Source organism: Dermacentor andersoni, chromosome 3 (genome assembly GCF_023375885.2).
Source record: "Dermacentor andersoni chromosome 3, qqDerAnde1_hic_scaffold, whole genome shotgun sequence".
Lineage (NCBI taxonomy): Eukaryota > Metazoa > Arthropoda > Arachnida > Ixodida > Ixodidae > Dermacentor > Dermacentor andersoni.
In genome coordinates this window covers 98,590,071-98,607,503 of record NC_092816.1, presented here as the reverse complement: position 1 = coordinate 98,607,503, position 17,433 = coordinate 98,590,071, and the positions used below count along the sequence as shown (strand labels likewise).

General features: G+C 42.4%; 1 protein-coding gene across 1 annotated transcript in view; it reads right to left on the bottom strand.

The window, feature by feature from the left end:
• LOC126541206 (uncharacterized) overlaps positions 1 to 17,433 on the bottom strand; it is a 39,831-nt gene that overhangs the window by 8,919 nt on the left and 13,479 nt on the right. The gene's annotated exons all lie outside the window — the stretch shown is intronic.

Here is a 17,433-nt window from a genome sequence, read left to right as displayed (position 1 = left end):
TACGATATTATTGTGGACTAAAAATAACTTGGCGAAACGTATAACTTCAGTTAAAACATACAATATGCGTTAGATAAGTACATGAATGCACCTAAATAGGCGATGGCCTCGAAGACGGAATTGTTTCGACATTATATAGCATCAACAAGACATAAGACATGGCTTAGAATTATTGGATGCTTTTATAGCTAGGAGTCATCTCACTATCGCCGGTAAATTAGAGATGAACTTGCGAGTATTTATTCACATATACGACGTAGTAAGTTACTAACACGAACAGTGACAAAATTATATAGAAATTATATGGGGAGTATTAAATACATCAGTGTTTAAGAAACCGTGTACAGATAAGCTAAACATAGCCTTAAGGCTGAATATGTGACGTCGTTAAAATAGAAAAGTCCAGAGAAATGGCCTTTCTTAACATAAAGAAAATATAAAATGCCGAAACTTACGGCAACCATTGCTGCTGGTAGTTGGGCCCCTGAAGGCAAAAGCTGTACTGCTGAACTATCGGCCGATTTGCGCGCTTTTTATACTGCAGCGACTCAGGATATTGCAGCAAGATAAAAAAAAAATTTCAAAATAACATCTTCAACGTACTACTCGAACCAAGCCATCAAGCGAAACATAAGAGCGTTTACTTTGCGTGCAAAGCAATTTTTCGTAAGGCTTGTCGCTAGTAGAAAAGACGAATAAAACTCCTGGGGATTTACAGTTATATCAAACATGCAGTTATCTTGAAGGACGTGGTTGCACTAAAGATGCACCATAGCCCGCACCGTTATCGCTGTTCCAAGCAATGCGTTCTTTATTTTTTTCCCTTATGCAAAAATCTCCAGCGCTTGATCGCCAAAAATTGAGTGCCGCTATCTATGAACTCTTTAGAATCGCAAATCATGAAAGTTATTTTTAAGCCGCATCTTTGCTTTAAGAACAAGACGGACGTGCGTTTCGAAATTCGGCCATTTAGGATGTCATTCGTTGATTGCTCTACTAGTGGTTTTCATTAAATTCTCAGTCTGGTACTCAGGGCAATAATTGACGCTGGGGGAGAAGGGGTTGGCATGGTGACTCACTTTCTTCTTTATCGACCACTCGGATCTGCTGAGTCGCACGTAGCACGCAATATATTCAAATGCAGTATGAACGACTACCCATAGGCAATCATTTTTTGCATTTCATCAATCACACTATGATTGCGCTGTGATCCTATCCACAAAAATAGTGTCATGCTATTCCTAAAAGGGTTCAATTCTTTCCGAGAAATTACTAGCTTGTGAAATAAAACGACTGCAACACTTTTTTACGTCTACATTATGTTTTGTTTTTCCTTATTCATTACACTAATTTTTGTTAGTGGGCCTTCGAGCAAACTTTCTTTTTCCTAGTTTACTGTGTGGCTCTTACTGCGACTATAAGCGTGTGTTCCGTGTGAGCGGAGACAAATAAATTATGCACATAGTTCACATTGGAAAGAAGGAAGGGTATTCTGGGGGTGATGTGGGATAGGTTTTTAAATAGAGTGGGATAATTTTGGGAATAGTTAAAATTGCTAAACTCTTGTTGTCTCTCACGTTAGAGCTTACAAAGTTTTTCTGTTGCCCTACAGGAACGGAACATGGCAGAAATCCTATACGGGGTAAAAATGATCCCGATTTTACGTGTAACGTCCAGTGTGGTCTGCACAATTGTAGGTCCGCAATGGTGTTTGAAAAGAAAAAAGGTATAGGATTGGTATTTCCCCTTTTTTTCTTCCATGGTACACATTAGGAAATGCGTAGTTGCGTTGCTCGGCGTCGTGACGAAACTCAATGTCAAACCACAATTCGATACTTGTTGTCGAAATATGATGAAGGATTAAACTGTACGTTCATAATGTCTTTGTATAAAATTAATTACGAACTTTTGAGCGCATTGGAAGCGTATCTTACGAAGCCTGCGCAAATTTTCAGCAATATGCTGAAAGAACCAAAATTTTGACAGTTTACACGTCTGTGAATGCGAGTGCATTGTATTGTTGAGCCACGGAAAAAGATTTAGGGGTGTCAGTTGGCTATGATTTAGGCAAAAATTTACTCGGAAGTAGTTGAAATTATGATACGAACGTTATCCCCAATTTTTGTCATTGTTCTAAAAGAACAGTCTGTGACGCCGTGATTCCGTTCTCTTCCGATAGGGGGGACCGTTAGGGTTAAAGTTGGGGGGACGGAAGGGAGTTAGCCATTCGCGGCGACGTTTTTAAGACCTTTGCAAATATTACTCAAAGCTCATTTTCTCTCAATTTTTGTGCGTACGTGAAGCGGTATTAGGTATACCAGATGTTTCTTGTGAACTAAACGAGGCAGCTGGACTGCTTACATATGTAGTAATCGAGGCACTGTTATGGGCGATATGAGCGCAGTTGTTGGAAGTGTGCGACAAGAATAGAGTATTCGCCAGAAATTACCAAATAACGGTATCCAAAGTTTTATATGAGTTTCTTACGAAGAGTACTTAATTAATCGGCTGTCTTGGGAGAACTATATCTTCAAGTGTTGTCAAACATAGTGCAAAGAAAGAAATATTGTGGCTAATGAGCTTGTAAATGTAATTTACTGCAGGTGAAATACAGGTTTTCTGAAAAATCTGTTGAACGAGTGCTCTAAAGCCTCATACGGGCATTATGCCTAATGTTTCCCAGGGTCCTGTGACAATTATGCGTGACACAGAGTAGACATTTAGTGATATGGGGAGGGCGAATATCATTAGTTTGGCAGAGCGTTTATTCGATGCAAGATTTCTCACAATTTCAAATATTACTAGAAGCTTGCTTGCTGTCATAAGACAGCCAATGGCGGCATCGACTTTATATTCGGTGGACGTGGGGAGACCAATACACATAGCGTGCGTGCAAAATTTTGCGTGTACACATAATATATTTACAAAAATATATATTTGTTATGTGCATGTTTTCCTGATGTCCAGTGAGAGCGGAAAGTTATACCGTCTTTCAAATTGCACAAAGAGGGGTACATGCCACGAGTAACAAGCTGTCACGGTTTTAATGAGAGTCCTTTACTTAAAGGCATGGTAAAGTCCTAATGCAACTGTTCGAAAGACGTCGCTACACTATAAATTGGACGGTGGTCCAGTGCTGAGATAAATCAGATGTTTGTTAGGACAAGGGGGGGGGGGGGGGGGTTCTTTGGCGGCTTCACAACATTTTGGAGTATCTATTTACTTATTTACTCACAGCGCCACAGTGGCATTACAGTGGGGGAGTTTGGTTGTACAAATAAAAAAAATTATTACAGGGCAGTCACAAAGACAATGCAAACACTTCATTGTCGGTAATATTAACAAGGAATGAAGATAAAACATTCCATTCTCGAACAGTGTGAGGAAAAACCATCTTGAACTTATTGGTTCTAAACCTGAATTCGCGCACTTTATGGTTATGATCAAACCACTCGGATCTATAGTGTGGATGAAAAATGTACTTCTCCCTAGGAATAGCAATCCTATTGTAATATATATTATGAAAAAATTGACGCGTTAGCTTTCTCCTTCTTGCTTCAAGGGGTTCCGGTTCTAATTCATGTTTTATGCCAGACACACTAAAGGATTTACTATAATTCCCAGAAACATAGCGGGCCGCTAAGTTCTGGATTCTTTCTAATTTTTGTCTGTCGGTCTTTGTCGGCGGGTCCCATAGAGTGCAAGCATATACCAGCGCGGACCTAATATACGTTTTAAATAGTAAGTGCCTAGACTCTTCCGGAAACATTTTCGAGCTACGGCGCAAAAAAGCCAACATTTTGCAAGCTTTCTCCAGCAACATAATCAACATGTCGATGCCAACATAATGTTGAGGTGATGTACGCACCTAAATACTTATATTCCAGAACAGTTTCAAATAGGTGGCAATTTATGTTATAGACGTAATTACGTAATTTTTTTTTTCATCGTGAAACACATGTGCACTGTTTTTTGCTAATTTATATTCATGTGCCACTGTTCTCACCACCGGTGCAATGTATTTAGGCCTTCCTGCCAAGCAAGTGAATCCTGGGAATATTTCACTTCTCTGTAGACTACACCGTCATCAGCGAAGAGACGCATGTAGAAAGTAATATTGTCTGATACGTCATTAATGAACACAAGAAAAAGCAACGGTCCCCAAACTGACCCTTGCGGGACGCCTGACGTGATAAATGTCGCATTTGATTTGGCTCCGTTTATTGTGACATATTGACACCTTAAACTTAAATATTCCCTAATCTATTCAACAACCTTCTGATTCACATTTAAACAACACAACTTGTGGACTCACAGACCATGATCTACTAGGTCAAAAGCCTTTTTAGAATCAATGAATATGCAGTCAAAGATGCTACAACGATCCAAAGATTCGCAAACCTCATGAACAAACTCGGTTAGTTGTGTAACACAGGATGTTCCCTGCCGGAAGCCGTGCTGATATGGATTTAATGAGGGATTGAGATGATTCATTATGTTCGTATATAGGATGTGCTCTAGAGTTTTACAGGCATTGCTTATTGCATTGCTAAACGCCGCAACGTAGCTAGACAACCAAACTAACCTGGACGTGCAATCAAGATTAACCAAGGCTAACCATAGCTAACCTTAGCTTTCGTTACGTATATCCTGGCTTAGCGGAGCTAAGCCACTGCCAATTTTTTTGGCCAGCCGCAAGAAAGATTACCTTGAAATCCAGATGAGTAATTATATTTCACTACAATTTGACATTAACTTGCATTATGCCAGTATTTATAGATACCCTTAAAATATTCTCCTAGGCAGCGTTAAAAATATTCAAAGTACCATGTGTGTGCACAAAACGTTGACAATGAGTGTAACTATTATGCATAAAATTAAGTACGCCATAATGTGAATGCTAACTTACTTTAGGAACGTAGCAAGAATTTTAGGCTTACATTATTCAATGGAACCACCTTTGAAAGGTATCGGTTAAGCATACTACCCCTGTTGCAATGCCTGAACAGGCAACGCAGGGGAATAACTACTGAAAAGAACAAATAGCGTCAGTTAATGGTAATGTATGTTTAGGCATTCCGGAGGCGGGATTTGTCATTATATGTGTTATACTTTTACGTAAAATTTGAACAATTGTTGAACCAACTTGTACTCCACCCAATGGAGTCGCTGGTCCGATTCGTGAAACAGTGCTGTAAAGTAAGTTTTGTGTAGTTTAGAGTGCTTAAATTGTGCTAACGAGTTCACAATGAAATTTTAGAACATCCTCTGGACGACATTTCCTTGTTCTTTGTGAAATGTGTGTGATGCTATGTTAGTGGATCATAAACAGTTCCTTGAGAAAAAAAAATAGATCTTGCACTATATTATGGTCTAATAATTCTTGGAAGATGCACAGTGTGCGTAATTTGGGAAGAATGTTCAAGAAGTGATGCTGATATTATGTGAGTACTGTACACCTACAGCCGCAACGCCCAACGGGCGAGCCTTCCAGTTGGGTCGTTGAGCGATGACGACCAGCAGAGCATGTAGCGTTCACTAATTAAAAATAATCTCAGTTCCACCAAAAAGGTGAACCACCGATTGTGATAAAAAAAGAGTAGATAGCTGTACGAAGTAAGATAATAGTATCATCGGCCGTATACACTTGTAAACATTGGCTTACTAACTAAATTAACAATGATAGAATGTGTAAGCTTGACTCAACAAGGACGTAGAAACAGAGACACACTGAGACACCGCTGTCTTTGCGTGTCGGCTTCTTTCTACGTCCTTGTTCAGTCGCGCGTACGCATTCTATCGTGAATTAAAACCAACTAGCCCGTCAAGGTGTTTTAACTAAATTAAGCACCACGTTGTCAAATGCGCACAGGTAAACATGAGCACACATCGATCGATGACAGCGGACAGGGAAAACGCTGGAATTAACATTCGAGGCAGCAGCCGCGAGCCCATATACCGCCGTGCATCTGTCACTTCATCGCATACGAAACGCCAAAAGCACTGCGCATACGAAGCTACCGGCACTACGTGGAGTGTGCAAAAATCGCAGATCGCTTTGAAAGTGAGGCCCACGGGGGCGCGCACTTTAGCAACATCGCAGATTGCTTTCAAGACACAGGAGCGCCGACAACGCCTCCCTACAGCGTCCGCCAAAGGCGTCAACTACGGCGTCCGCGATTCGTGTGGATAACGCCGCAGTAGTCGCCGTGGTCGTCTCCACTCTGTACGGAACGGCGGGAGAGGAGGACATCGAGGCATCGTTGCAGCTGCCGGAGAAGAACGCCCCTCCTCTCTCGCCCCACCCCCTGCCTCGTGCGCCACAGGAGTGGGCACGCATCCGGGCCGCGTTCCTCACTCACGCACGCGAGATTGAACCGCGTTCGCTGGCTCACCCTCACGCACTTTCACTCATACGCATCCTCACGGTGACGCCGACGTTAAAGGGCAGAAATGTGCCTGGAGTGTCCATATAATTGCTAGCGCAATGAAAGAAAACCTGGTGCCATATAAGCAGAGGCGAAATTTCGCTACAACCAAAATCAACTTAGGCGATCGCGTTGCGTGAAAACTTCTGCTTCGCCGAGCCGCGAGGGTGTATGGGATAGACGGTGATATGTTTCAGCTCATTCTGGCATCGGCCAAGTTCTGCAGTAACACTATCACGGCTACGCACTTCGATAGGTGCAGAAGGGTAAAAGTGCCCAAAATGGTCGGTTTTAAGCCAACTCATCAGGGTGGAGAAGTTTGCTCATATCCCCATGAAAAAGGGGTGTTTCTCTTGCGTAAGACAGCCTGTGGTAAGGAAATTCCAGAGAAATTCACGACAAAGAAGTGGAAGTAGCAGCATATGCGAAAAAATCTCAGAATATATTTAGCTCATTGCGAAACAGGAAAGTTATTGACATTGCCTACCTTGTGGGGTCAGGAAACGGTGATCTGCAGCGCAGATCCAAATGACAATTGAACGAGTTTTGTAGGAAGTCAGCTTGCAAGAGCACATCAAGAAGGGCCGACCAGAGCGTGAGGTACCTGTCAGATGTCGAAAAGACGATCACGGATTCTAAGTAGCATAAAGATTGCTCATAGCTTTTTTCACTGTAAATTCAACCTGCTAGCTGACAATAGGCAAAAGAAAAAGTGATTGTGGAGAAGAAGAGGAACTATTGTCCGCCACATTTAGGGGGCATGGCTCAGCGCCTATCACTTGCGCAATAAATTCTGCGCATCACAGCATTCAGAGTAAAATTATAGATTTATAGTTTCTATGGTAAACATTGCTATAATCTAATTTTTATTTGCTTTTGTTGGTGCAGTATTCAGTTTCAATATGGCAAGGTATTTTGCTTTCTCGAATGCATATTTTAGGTGGCCATTGTAAGCAACAGTTGGGCAGATATTCACGGACCCCGTGAAGCTATATTGAGGGCACAGGGTTGACCTATACCTCTCACCTAATATGGTGCATATTTTGGACTTCTTTTCTCAGCTACGACGCTTAGCTCCTTTGGAATCGTTTCATTTCATTCCCAGTTATGTGTTCTTCTGGCTGATCTAGAACTATGATTTCATATCAATTCATAACACATCAGCACCCTTTTTTTCAACATCAGCGGATTTTGTTCTTTTAACTGCTGTAGAAAAATAGACTATTGAGTATAGCTGTGCTATTCTACTTAGGCAGCCTTTCATTAATGTCTAAATTACGGTGGTAGAGGAAATCAGCTTTTTATCTTGTCAAGTTTTTATCACAACGAGGCAAATTTGACATAAATTTCATTTCGAAATGTGGAGCGTAAAAAAGAAAAAACAGTCTTTACTTCATTTTTCGCTCAGAAACAGGATACAGTGAAACATGTTAATGCCCAGCAGCCATATAGCCATGGCATCTGTCCACTTCGAGGTTCCTTACTTGTGTTTTCGATTTCCTGAGTTCTTTTGTCATTTATCCTGCCTCTTACTTGGCAAAGTACTGCCGACGACGGTCCACCTCACCCAACCGCATCACAGTGTACAACCTGGCTGTATCCCAAAGGTGCTCGGGGAATTGATTCGGGCCATGAAGTCTTCGTTGAACATGGAAACAACCTCTAAGGCAGCAGTTTTGAATGCATCATCTTGAAAAGGTAAACACATGCGACACCTACATGGTCCATTGCGTTTTCTGAGAGCTTCGTGTATGCTCCTCACTCACTATAGAAACAGCTTCTCGCGATCATATTTCGCAGCAAGTCTACATCTACCCCGGCTTAACCCATGTCACTCAAAGCTAACATTTTTGCCTCTGCATTGACGTGGAAGAATGAGAAAACTTAGTTCTTGAAGCGCTCGCTTCATCAATGCTCTTGGCACATAAGTGCGTCTATTCACCCCCCCCCCCCCCAAAAAAAAAAGAAAAAAGAAAACAGTGTCTACACAGCTTATTTGGTTTGTGCTCACCAAAAAGCATTTATTTTGCCACAACAGGCTCAGAAAAGGTGTAAGGCAAAGCTAAAAAGAAACCGAACAGTACAGAAGAAATTGATTGTCGCGCAAGTGGGAAGAAAACCAATCATTCGGCCGTGTTCAGCAAAGCTGCCACCCAGCTCTTTAAGAACCTGCTAGATTTAAAGATATTTTTAATTTAGGTCATGGAAATTTGGCTTGGAGATGAATCATGAGTTTCTTCCACGTAGTGCAAGGTAAAAAAAAAGGAGTATGATCTCTCGTCATTTTTTGCCGAAAACCTTGTTCTTTCGTGCTATAACAGCGCAGAAATACATGTAGTGCACTCAGTATTGTTAAGGAAGGCCTAAGCATTCCAAACTTCTTAAAATACAAAAAATGATTTTCATTTTTTTTTCAATTCTGGCCCACCCAGGCTTTTTAGCATATTTCTGCATTGACAACCAACCAAACTTTCATCAGAAAAGTAACATTATAACTTTACCTTCAATTCCTTTAGTCTAATTCTCATAGAAGAGTATCCATCACCCGCTCAAAGGTTGCCTAGAGGTTATGCAGTTCGTGAAGCATAGCCTTGAACTGGTAGAGATTTTCTGGTTCCTGCGCTCTATAGCCTCAACAGATATCTACCAGTAGCCGTAGGGAAGGTCGATGCAAGTAGAGTATGTGGCTCGATGCCGCTGCTGTCTTCTTTTTAAAGATGTGACGCGCACGGTCTTTGAGAAGTTTTAATGACCCATTTTGTCAGCATTTCATCAATTCCTCCGTGGATCACGCAGTGATCGGCGTGAGAGAAGAGGCCAATGTGGTTGCCAATAGTGCTCGCAGAACCTCCGTATATTAATTCAGTTATGAATAACAGGTGTTTGCCCTAGGCGGCAACCATCAAACTTCGGGATGTACCATAAGAACACTGGTGGTATATCTGAAAGGCTCGTAGCTTGGGTGTAAAGGAGGATATTACCGTTTAATTGTTTTTGAATCTACGGAGTACAAATTATAGGCAAGAATTCGGATCGAAATCGGTAGCCTAAGTACATCCACGTTGTTACGCGCTCCCAGTGAAAAGCGGAAGCCGTCTTTGTAAACTTATCGAAGCTCGATGAAATCAGCTCATGCTGATTTTATCGCATGAGCTCATGCGCTCCATCCGATTCGGTAATTGCAACCGTTGGGTGGTAACAGTAAGGAAGGCAAAAAAATGTGTCCGACGATTACGATACTCCCCAATGCAAAATTTAAGCGTCGCTCTATACGTGTTTTCATTTTGCAACATATTGACAGCAACGTTCGGAATCACCGCACCGACTAGCATTGGGCCAGTGCCGTCAGCGCCTCCGCAGATGGAGGGGCAGTATGGGAACGCTGGCATGGTGTGCGGCATTGGAGCCTGCTGTGGCAGAAGACGACGAACGCGTGGGCAGTGGCACGAGCGCGTTCGCGTGGTTGCGTCGAGGGACGCTGACGCTCCGCCCAGGAATGGGCGCCTAGGAGCTGCGCTCGAAAAAGTATTTACCGCGACAGCGTTAAGGGCCCCGTGTCGCACAAAATCCGGCGTCAGACGTCGTTTCGGCAAAAGGCTTTCGAACCACCCATACCCAGGCCTTCCATGTAGCGCAAGGAATCTACCGAATTAACTAATTGAATTTATCGACCTGAAATAGTAAGAAAAATTGTAAAGTACGATTTACACACAACCCACAAACATGATAGAGTCGGATTGAAATTTAACTATACGAAAAAACACAATTCTGTTACGTGGAAACTCAAACCCCTTTGCCGGCGAGTCAGTATCTAATTGGAGGTCAGGGAGCGGCGCGCCCGTTTCCTTCGAATACCTCCAGATGGCGCTCGCCTCCACGGCATCGCGGCACACGCATGAGGCCGCGTTTCTACCAGAAAGCCCGCCTTTGTGCAAAGCGTTCGCGGCCAGCATTTGCCGGTAAAAATTACGGTTACATACGCTCCAGATGCCGGGAAGCGCAAGAAGCGCTCAGGGATCTTTGAATTATATCGTGTTCCACTCTTGATGTCGAAGCTTAGGCATCCTCCATCTGTTTATTCTTCGGGCTGCAGCTGTCGAATCTACCTTTTTTGAATATGCCACTGTCCTGTGGTATCCGCAGAACAATGCGTGTACATTCCTGATACCTGCAATTCGATAGCAGTACCTCACTCTAGAAAGCTATTTGTTTTTTGCTACGAACAAAAATTGTTTGTATGAACAAAAATGACTTCACATGCCCTCACATGAACTAGAAACTATTATCACCTGTCTACGCCATTTTTTGCGTGAACTCAACATAATGGAGAATGTTTTAACATTGCATTGTCTTCCCATTACTCAACTTCTTTCAGCGCACTGAAGGGGCGAAGCATCACAGCGGCGGTCTTCAACGACCTTGTCCTTGTGGCGAAGCTTTTAAGACGATATATAAAGAAGTTCGTAAACACGGATGGTCTCAGTGCGCGTAGATTATATATAAAGAATACTGTACTTTGCGATTGGTTCGCTAAGCGCCGCAGATGCAAATCAGTCCCGGAGGTAAGAAAAAAAAAGGTGGATGAGAAATCAAAAAGCTCCGTTTTGGAGGACGGCTATTTACACAGACTTTAGTGCAATCTTTACTGTTTATAAGCCAGGGTTGGCAAAGGTTTAAATGTATCGGGCGCCGCGAATTTCGTCCCAGTATCAGTGCACGTGAGCTGCGTAGAGTACCGTACTTTATTTGTAAGTTATTCCTCGTGCTCAAAAAAAAAAAAAAACTGTACATTGGCGAAAGCCTTCTTTATGCAAGCAGCACAGACGTCTGTCGATAATAAATCGGCGCCATAAATCAATATAAGTAACTCACACTCTGTAAATATCGACACTCGCATTTATTTGCGTGAGATAGAATAAATTATTGCACCTGCGCTTGCCAAAATAAACTCCGTGATAAGCAGTTAAAATCATAAGAGAAGGCTGTGTCAGAGAGCGCACGTAGTTGCCATAATAATAAGACCACATACTGCGTAATAATTTGCAATACTGCATATCATGGCTCCGAATAAAAGACCGCCAAAGTTCCTCACAACGCATCATTTGCTTGTCGAAGTGGCTACCTCAACCGAGTCTTCCGCTCCCCTTTGCACAAGTTCTTTGTTTGCAATTTGTAGTTGGTAAATGAATACTGCCCAAGCATTTTATGGAGCATCTACGCTGACCCGTGTTTAGTAAACTTTACAACTATTTTCCCTAGTATTTTCCCATTTAACATTATTGCTGTTAATTTCGACACTGCAATAAATATTTGAATGGGATATTTGTCTCGATTCCACCAGATCGGTATTCGACATCAAATATCCTCGGAACCTGGTTATTCTTGGGTGCTAACTTCATTAAACGAAGATTGAGTATCAGCTAAGAAACAATTACCAAAATTGCTGTTTTATATTGACTATCGCAGTTTTGTGCCTGCGCTCTGCTTGCCCTGGCCACCTGTGCCCCTCTCCGTACACGACGCTACCGTTACGGTGACTCTCTTGCGGTTCCAGCTTACTCCGCCTATCGTGCCCCTTCAGCCGCTATTTACGTAATTCACCATAGCTAAGAGTATCGAATCCCAGTCAACTAAGGCTTTAGAACCTACGGGCTGAGCTAGGAATATGGTCTTCACGGACCTGGATATATGGCCTTCCTCCGCGAGAAGTGTAACAAAGCTGTATACTTAAGTATCTTTTGCTTAAGTAACACTGAAAGTCCATTTCAAAATGTGATTAAGTCATTTTCTTTTATTGACATATTCTTCTATTGGGGCATAATCAGCGCAACAACGTAACACGGCAAGCACTACTGGAGCGCGCACTGAGCCCCGTCTTATTTGTTAGCTTAATTTGTCTACCTCACCGCGTTCCCGAAGGAGCTGTAAGCGATAGGGAAGAGACCAAAAAAAGGAAAAGTACGGTAACCTGACAACCGAAATGAAGCACCTCAATTTGATCATTATACACCTCGAAATTATCCAGTACGCGCTATACAAAGCGAAAAAAAAATTATAATATAATGTAAACGTTCAAGTGCAAGCGTACATTATTGTGTTCAGTGGTGCAGACGATGCCATCTGGAAGATCATGGCGTGCATCAATGTTGAATAATCAAATACTTCTTTTGTTCTTGAAGTACGCTAATGCTCAAATAGTGATGTAGACTTAAGAATAGCGATGTAGTAGTCTCTATGTACGCGCAATAGCGCGATCCTGTAACTCCTGAAGTGGTACTTTGTAAATTAATTTATTTGATAAGCGCAAAAGTGCCATCAGCTAGACTTCAATACTGCGCTATTTACCGACATGTAGTTAAACATTAACTGGGTAAATGCAGTTACTGGGTAAAGTACATACTGTATTTACCCATAACATTCATTGGATGAATTCTATGTGAATAGTACCGATACCTTAAGAAACGTTCAAGACGTTTTAAGAGCAGAAGCTACATTTAAGATAGATTTAGAGGCTATATATAGACACTGCAAATGTGATAGGCGCAACATGTCTAATTTCGTCGTTGCCACGCTGATAGCTTGCTAGCGATGCATTCTTTTCGTGCAGTGATAAAAATATGCTATGACACGCAACATATAGGCGGTAGCCAATCATTGAGCTTGTTCAACAACATTGTGCGATGACGGTATGCTGTGGCCATGCTCCGCGAAGAGTCGTACATGGAGTGAAGTATTTGTTCATTTAGGCGGATCATTACTGAAAAATCTTTGATGAGGTTATCGGTCCGTTGAAGAAGAAGCCATGTAGTGCCATTGCATCAGGCATTGTCGAGGTATCTAGCACATTTACTCAAGAAACCTTTTCGGGAAATAACAAATGGTGCCGACGCCTGGCTGCTTTTCTCCAACTTGTCCTAACATCACATATGTCTTTTTCTTTCATGTTCAGATATGTGCCAACGACTTTCTTGAGCTTCAACGCTGATTAAAAAAAAAAACCTGCGCTCGATTACATACTTTTTCAGTCCCATTTCTTACGAGTATACAAGCTGGAGGCACACATATGAACATTATAAGTACTAACGTTTGAATACACAATACTCACGCCAGCAGTGGAAGGTATAGTACGCTGCGCCACCTTCGCTTCCGAGCCGGCTGAGCGAATGGTGCGTAACGGTGCCTCTAACTGGCTTCATTTCTTTCGCAGCCAAACGCACTGCGCGTTTCCCGCGTCACGGGAGGCCAGGTAATCCTACGCGCGTGAACCGCGCCCTCGCCAGATAATGGGACAGTTCTTTGTGTCTATGATTTTGTGTACTTTTTTAGGAGCTTTTGTTAAAAAATGATGACGTAAAGAAAAAATAAGTGCAACCATCTTCGTCAAATTTTGTGCACCGGATTTCGAATAACAAAACAATATGTGCTCTTTTGCATGCCCATGCAGTTTGTACGCGTACAACTGTATCTACTGCCACATGCAAGCTATGGAAGTTTCAACAATTTATGAAGGCAACGAAAATAGCGCGGTACCAGAGTGTCCTCGGGACATGTGCCAGGTTTGAGGTGACGTGTCGAGCTTATTCATGTCAGTTTCTATGCTTAGAAGTGTGCTGTTAATGTTTGGTAATCATTTCCTAAGTCGATTACACTCGATGGCCAAGGGATCAGGTCGCTCTTCTTCAAATGGAGCTTACCCTAAGTAGAGGATCTCATTCGATACGTCTGCAGCATGCAGAGAGGAAATGCTGCACGTATTGCGCTCTCCACTGCCGCTGTGCTATTGAATCGTACTTAAACACAACTTATTATTTTAAGCATAGAAAATGCAGTTTAGGTTGTTAATATTCATTGTACCTTATTATGCTATACTTAGGAGGCAGGCAGATAAATTCCCTAATTTACTTCCTGCAAGTTACTGCGAGCTGTCTTGTCATCCATTAGGAAAACATAAACGATGGCGTGAACACTGAAAACAATGTTGAACACTGATGGCATGCTGGATGAAAGCGCTTTGGCAGTCATTACTAAGTTGTTCCTTTCTCACGTACAGGAAGAAGAAGGACATAGCTGGTTGTATGCTTCATACAATGTTTTCTTTTTCTTCACCATTTTCCCCAATAAATGACGGCTTCTATCAACCCACGTATCACATTTCCCCCAGCGCAGCAATACTGTTTCACAAATACGGGATAAGAGATTCTTAAATTTATGAGGCATTCACGCGTCAAAAGAGCAATGCAATGAGCTATGAGAATTTTAATAACTTGTACCGATAGATCTGCAGTCTTCGTACCTTCTAAATAGCACATTGCCTTTAAACATGCATTTCAATATTTTCTCTGAAACAATCAGTCACATTTCAGAAAGAACTTTTTTTTAAAGAGGAACGCAAGGAAGTAACCTAATATTGAAGGTCCTAGTAAAGCGTAAAATGCTTGTCTTATCGTACGCTTCAGAGCGCGCCGCCAGCTGTACAGATATTTAATCACGCAACAAAGCGGAATGCTAAAGTCGAAGCCAACGTCTGCCGCGCGATTTAGATGCAACAGTTTATGGAGTACGAGTAAACCAAATGTCCAATAATTGTTTACCTAATATAAGGCTGTTCTCGTTTCATCCGCGCACATGCCCGCCAAACACCGACAACACTGACGCCTACCTTCCTTAGCCTTGCGCACAAGTAATGCTCACGATTAGGATAATGATAACAGTCAAATTTATAGCACTCAAATCAGCTGAGGCGCCATTCATACGAAATTCAAAACACAAGGAACAATTCGTTGTCTGCCAACTCATGTCTTGCCAAAGTTATCTACAGCTTGTTCATCTCTCATCTTGCCGAAAACGCCGAAACACTGAGAACTAACCTGGCAAATAGCGCCCGGCTGCCAGTAATGCTTTGCTGTAATATCATCATGACAGAAACCTAAAGAAGGGTATTAGTTGCAAACGAATGGGCCTACCAGTGCTGGAGGGTGACTTGGTTGATCCATTGCATTGTTGGTAACTTTTTGTTCTCTTGAAGGAGGTCGCCGTCTCCAGCGCTTTATATTTAGCCAAAAGTCGCTAACTAATGATGATGATTATGATGATGTCTCAAAATATTGCCTTGATTTTGTTGTTTTATGGGCGTCTTTGTTTTCACACTTTTAAAGTATAGATTTCAGTTACATCGGGTAGCGGGAGTGAAAAATGTGAACGTGTGAGTGGGAAAAGTGAAAACAAGCCTCGATTTTAGAAAGCGGTATCAGGTCCTTAAGATTGTGCTACAGCTAAAGTAGCAGGTTTCGAACACCGCGATGGCTCATCATTAAGGTCCTCGGTATGCATTTATAAGAAGCGACAAATAGCGCATGTATTATTCTGGTAATAAAAGGAAGGCTGGGCATAAGACTTTGCCAATGTGCTTCGTGAATTTTTACCAAGACAAATTCCTAGTGATTGCTGCCATTAAATATGTCACTAAGCTGTGAACAGACACAAGAAAGGTCAAGTTGTCGTTAAGGTGAATCAAAAGTCTTTAAATGTGCCGTCTTTCCTCCTAAGTTACGAACGCTAGCTCGAAGCGAACGGCATCAACATCGACGGTTGCCGCCACATTATACAGGCTCACCTTACGTGCCTTAATGTTAAAGCCTAGATCTCAAATATAGCACACGCGCGCAAGAGTCTTAGGATCGCTTGCCTATTGTGTGCGTCCAGTGTGCTAACGCTGCGCTAATCATTGTGTTTGCTGTCACGATGCACTCTGCCAAAAAGTTTCGTACTTTATGAAAGCCTAGCAGACACATTGGGGCCCTATAACGTAAAACTATTTTAGTGTATTTTTATTCGAATTTCCTTACGTCAAATTTACATAACCACCGACGCAAGTATGGGATGGTTATCAGCAGCGTTGTCGGAACAGCCCAATCAAACGCTTTCTTTGCTTAAAGGAGGTCACTTGTGTTCGTTTTCAAAAGGAATAGCATTGCCTCATTGAGCGCTTCTTCTCATCTGATTCGATGACAAAAGGCGAGAAGCACGCTCAAGTGGAGAGGGTGTGGATAAGAGAGAGCCAATGCAGTGACCATAGATAACCGGATAAAGAGGGTGGTGCCGAGGTCTGCGATTGGTTCGCTTTCCCCTGCCCTTTTCGACCAGTCTGTGGTGGCTGGTCGAATATCGCGGCGGCATGCAACAGAAGGTTAGGAGTGCCAATAAAAGGGATACTCAACATGGAAGAGTTGGCAGTTACGTCGTAAACGTGCCGAAAGAACTCAATAACGTTACATGGTCACGCAAACTTTTTATTATACGCAAATAAACCCATGCTATCCGGCAAATGCGAGTTGCCGGTGCCTGAGGGATTGGCGGGCAGCCATCTTCTATTCCTTTCGGTACGGAGCAGTGGCCGGCTATTGAAAAAGACATTCAGTTTTGTTCGACGTATTAATGAATTTTTAACGCGTACACATTTTAACGTTTTGATGCGGTGACTTTTCGTGGTTTTGTGACGTCGCGTGATGGGCAGGCGAATATGTCGCAGCCCGGGAACTTTTGACCAAAAGCAGATAGCTAATGGCGCAAAGACGTCGAATCAGAAATAGTTATTTTTCTTTTGATTGGTCTAATCATGCATTATCAGTGTGTGCACGTCATATCGCATGTTGAGCTGTCGCGGTTTACCTCACGTCGTGTGACAGACAGCGGAATCGGGGGTGGCTCAAAGAAGCTTTTGACCAATCTCGGAGGGCTGAATGCACAACTGGAATAGAAAAGTTAGCAATGGGCTTACTTAAAAGCGCCCTTGAATGGAATTTATTTTGCACGGGCTTTGATAGTTCGGAGTCGAATTTTTTTTCGTGTGTGTAGTATATCAAAAAAGATACAACTATGGAGCTTAACATATCAGAGCAACAGGAGAACACTGAGGCATGCCACAGTACAGTATGGAATGATTTCCACCGTCCTGCGTTTTTTTTTGAAAAAGCTCCTAAATTTAAGCAAACGAATGTTTCTGCAA